Source organism: Boleophthalmus pectinirostris, unplaced genomic scaffold, assembly GCF_026225935.1.
Source record: "Boleophthalmus pectinirostris isolate CB_2022bp ecotype Guang Dong unplaced genomic scaffold, ASM2622593v1 HiC_scaffold_3, whole genome shotgun sequence".
Classification (NCBI taxonomy): Eukaryota; Metazoa; Chordata; class Actinopteri; order Gobiiformes; family Gobiidae; genus Boleophthalmus; species Boleophthalmus pectinirostris.
Window position 1 is genome coordinate 8,057,845 of NW_026571299.1, and position 5,000 is coordinate 8,062,844.

A 5,000-nucleotide genomic window follows, 5' to 3' on the forward strand; every position below is an offset into this window, starting at 1 on the left:
TCCGGTCTAGTCCTTGTTTAGTCCCGGTCTAGTCTCAGTCTAGTCCTGGTTTAGTCCTGGTCCGGTCCTGGTGTAATCCTCGCGATTGTCTCGGTGATTGTGGCGTATATATTCATGCTCCGCTCATGTTTGTGGTTCTCGCTCTGGTTCTCGGGTTTTTCTTCCTGATAATAACGTTGCTGCGTCACTGGATACTCGTCCCTGATTGGTTGACGCGGCGCGTCTGACGCAAAAAGTTCAGCATTTTCAACTTCTGACGCTGACGCCTTGGACGCGCGTCTAGAGCGTCGATGCGAAAAACGCTCAAGACGCGCTGCGTTGACGCCAGATTCGCGTCGCGCTGACGCCAAAGACGCACCGCAAAAACGCAGGACGCTCTAGTCGCGTCCACATAGACTTTACATAGAAACTGGACGCTTTGACGCTTTGGTGTGAACGACCCTTACCACTGAGCCACACCACACAAATACTCTCTGTCTGATATTGATCCCACAGATATAGATAAAACATAAGAGAAAACATCATCATCAAAACAGACTTACAAAGTACATGGACAGGGTCCTTCTGTCGTGCAGTTTTCTCTAAAGAAAAACAAGAAGATCGAATTAGAAGAGAGAAGATCGAATTAGGAGAAAGTTTTTATATTGTACTTCTGGGTCCATCAGATGATAAGTTATTAAAATAAGAAAAATTAAAAAGTTAAATGCTAAGCCCCGCCCCCTGAGCACATACCAGCGTCTGATTGGCTGAGAGCATGCTGTTGTTGCTCTCGTCTCCTCTGATGGGGACCAGAGGCATCGTCCCGAACTTCTGCTTGGAGATGTCAGAGGACGAGTGTCTGCGCAGGATGGCAGGGGGCGCTTCATCGTTCTACAAGAAAAACACACAATACAATCTATATGAGCGCGCCCTGGTGGACTGACAGGGGACTGCAAGTTTAACCTCTGGAACTTGTTTAACTTTGTGGTTTCTCCGACCTGAGCTTTGAGGAAACAGGTGATCCAGCCCCACAGCTCCGCCTCCCCGCTGCAGCACAGGAACCTGCTCGTGTTTAGAGGAGAGAATAAAGGAGTTATATCACAAAAACTAAATAAAAACTGTATTTACTCTAAGAATAAACGAATAAACTCACAGCTGGTGTTTGTGCGAGATCACTGTGAAGCCCCATCTACAACGAAAAGACAACAGAATATTTGGTCACTGCAAAACAGGACTAAAACAGGACTAAACCAGGTTAAGAGTAGGACTAAAGCAGAAGTGAAAAGGTCTAAAACAGGTCTAAAGCAGGACTCTAAACACAGCTGGACTAAAGCAGGACGGAAACAGGACTAAAATAGGTTTAAAGCAGGGCTAAAGTAGGACTAAACCAGGTCTAAAACAGGTCTAAAGCAGGACTAAAGCTGGACTAAAGCAGGACTGAAACAGGTCTAAAACAGGTCTACAGCTGGACTAAAGCAGGACTGAAACAGGTCTAAAACAGGTCTAAAGCAGGACTAAAGCAGGACGGAAACAGGACTAAAATAGTTCTAAAGCAGGACTAAAGTAGGACTAAACCAGGTCTAAAACAGATCTAAAGCAGGACTAAAGCAGGACGGAAACAGGATTAAAACAGGTTTAAAGCAGGACTAAAGCAGGACAAAAGTAGGACTAAACCAGGTCTACAGCTGGACTAAAGCAGGATGGAAACAGGACTAAAATAGGTTAAAGCAGGACTAAAGTAGGACTAAAGCACAACTGAAACAGGTCTAAAACAGGTCTACAGCTGAAATAAAGCAGCACTGAAACAGATCTAAAACAGGACTAAAGCAGGACTAAAGTAGGACTAAATCAGGTCTAAAACAGGTCTAAAGCAGGACTAAAGCAGGACGGAAACAGGACTAAAACAGGTTTAAAGCAGGACTAAAGCAGGACGGAAACAGGACTAAAGCAGGTAAAGCAGGACTGAAACAGGTCTAAACAGGTCTAAAAATCAGGTCAGTCAGTCTCAACAAGGTCTAAACTATGTCCAAACCAGGTTTTAAACTTAAACTTAAAAGAAGTCTAAAAAACTAGGTCTAAACTAGGTGCTAAAAACAGGTTTAAACTAGTTCCTAACCCGCTCTTAACCAGGTCTAAACCAGATCTAAACCATGTCCAAAACACATTTGAACTAGGTCTTAATCTGGTCCTAGCCAGCACTCCACGAGGTCTACACCAGGACTAAACCAGGTCTACAGGTCAGGTACAGGTCTAGGTCTAGGATCAGGACTTTACCTGGTGGGGGCCTTGAGTTTTTTCCTGATGCCGATGTAGATTCATGTCTCTTCAGGCTCCACTCCTTCTCTGGTTGATGCTCTGAGCAGATCAATATAATATTAATTAATATTTAATAATAACTCAAGTCCTTCACTAGAACATGTGTGTCCTTCACTAGAACATGTGTGTCTTCACTATGTGTCCTTCACTAGAACATGTGTGTCCTTCACTCATGTGTGTCCTTCATTAGAACATGTGTGTCCTTCACTAGAACATGTGTGTCACCATGTGTGTCCTTCACTAGAACATGTGTGTCCTTCATTTAGAACATGTGTGTCCTTCACTAGAACATGTGTGTCCTTCACTAGAACATGTGTGTCCTTCACTAGAACATGTGTGTCCTTCACTAGAACATGTGTGTCCTTCACTAGAACATGTGTGTCCTTCACTAGAACATGTGTGTCCTTCACTAGAACATGTGTGTCCTTCATTTAGAACATGTGTGTCCTTCACTAGAACATGTGTGTCCTTCACTAGAACATGTGTGTCCTTCACTAGAACATGTGTGTCCTTCACTAGAACATGTGTGTCCTTCACTAGAACATGTGTGTCCTTCACTAAACATGTGTGTCCTTCATAGAACATGTGTGTCCTTCACTAGAACATGTGTGTCCTTCACTAGAACATGTGTGTCCTTCACTAGAACATGTGTGTCTTCACTAGAACATGTGTGTTTAGAACATGTGTCCTTCACTAGAACATGTGTGTCCTTCACTAGAACAAAGAACATGTGTTCCTTCACTAGAACATGTGTGTCCTTCACTAGAAATGTGTGTCCTTCACTAGAACATGTGTGTCCTTCATAGAACATGTGTCCTTCACTAGAACATGTGTGTCCTTCAAGAACATGTGTGTCCTTCACTAGAACATGTGTGTCCTTCACTAGTGTCCTTCACTAGAACATGTGTGTCCTTCACTAAACTAGAAATGTGTGTCCTTCATAGAACATGTGTCCTTCACTAGAACATGTGTGTCCTTCACTAGAACAGTGTGTCCTTCAGAGAACATGTGTGTCCTTCACTAGAACATCCTTTTAGAACATGTGTCCTTCACTAGAACATGTGTGTCCTTCACTAGAACATGTGTGTCCTTCACTAGAAACATGTGTGTCCTTCACTAGAACATGTGTGTCCTTCATTAGAACATGTGTGTCCTTCATAGAACATGGGTCCTTGTAGAACATGGTGTTCGAAGTGTCCTTCACTAGAATCACTTAGAACATGCGTGTCCTTCACTTAGACATGCGTGTCCTTCACTAGAACATGTGTCCTTCCTTCACTAGAACATGTGTGTCCTTCACTAGAACATGTGTGTCCTCACTAGAACATGTGTGTCCTTCAGTAGAACATGTGTGTCCTTCACTAGAACATGCGTGTCCTTCAGTAGAACATGTGTGTCCTTCAGGAGAACATGTGTGTCCTTCACTAGAACATGTGTGTCCTTCTTAGAACATGTGTGTCCTTCATGTGTGCCTTCACTGTCCTTCACTAGAACATGTGTGTCCTTCACTAGAACATGCGTGTCCTTCACTAGAACATGTGTGTCCTTCATTAGAACATGTGTGTCCTTCATTTAGAACATGTGTGTCCTTCATTTAGAACATGTGTGTCCTTCATTAGAACATGTGTGTCCTTCACTAGAACATGTGTCTCAGTAGAACATGTGTGTCCTTCACTAGAACATGTGGGTCCTTCACTAGAACATGTGTGTCCTTCAGTAGAACATGCGTGTCCTTCACTAGAACATGTGTGTCCTTCATGTGTCCTTCACTAGACATGTGTGTCCTTCGTGTCCTCATTAGAACATGTGTCCTTCATAGAACATGTGTGTCCTTCAGTAGAACATGTGTGTCCTTCAGTAAACATGGTGGTCCTTCACTAGAACATGTGTGTCCTTTCACTTCAGTAGAACATGTGTGTCCTTCAGTCCTTCATGTGTGTCCTTCAGAACATGCGTGTCCTTCACTAGAACATGCGTGTCCTTCAGTAGAACATGCGTGTCCTTCAGGAGAACATGCGTGTCCTTCACTAGAACATGCGTGTCCTTCAGTAGAACATGTGTGTCCTTCAGAACATGTGTGTCCTCATCATTCACTAGAACATGTGTGTCCTTCAGTAGAACATGTGTGTCCTTCACTGAACATGTGTGTCCTTCACTAGAAACATGTGTGTCCTTCACTAGAACATGTGTGTCATGTGTGTCTAGAACATTTAGAACATGTGTGTCCTTCACTAGACATGTGTGTCCTTCAGTAGAACATGTGTGTCCTTCACTAGAACATGCGTGTCCTTCAGTAGAACATGTGTGTCCTTCACTAGAACATGTGTGTCCTTCACTAGAACATGTGTGTCCTTCAGTAGAACATGTGTGTCCTTCACTAGAACATGTGTGTCCTTCACTAGAAGAACATGTGTGTCCTTCATTTAGAAACATGTGTGTCCTTCATTAGAACATGTGTGTCCTTCATTTAGAACATGTGTGTCCTTCAGTGTCCTTTAGAACATGCGTGTCCTTCATTTAGAACATGTGTGTCCTTCAGTAGAACATGTGTGTCCTTCAGTAGAAACTGTGTGTCCTTCAGTGTGTCCTTCAGTAGAACATGTGTCCTTCACTAGAACATGTGTGTCCTTCATTTAGAACACATGAACATGTGTCCTTCACTAGAACATGTGTGTCCTTCAGTAGAACATGTGTGTCCTTCACTA

General features: G+C 43.3%; 1 pseudogene; it reads right to left on the reverse strand.

Annotated features, from left to right (window-relative positions):
* Positions 1 to 416: 416 nt before the first annotated feature.
* On the reverse strand, positions 417 to 2,469 carry LOC129410955 (arf-GAP with Rho-GAP domain, ANK repeat and PH domain-containing protein 3-like; annotated as a pseudogene).
* Positions 2,470 to 5,000: the final 2,531 nt, after the last annotated feature.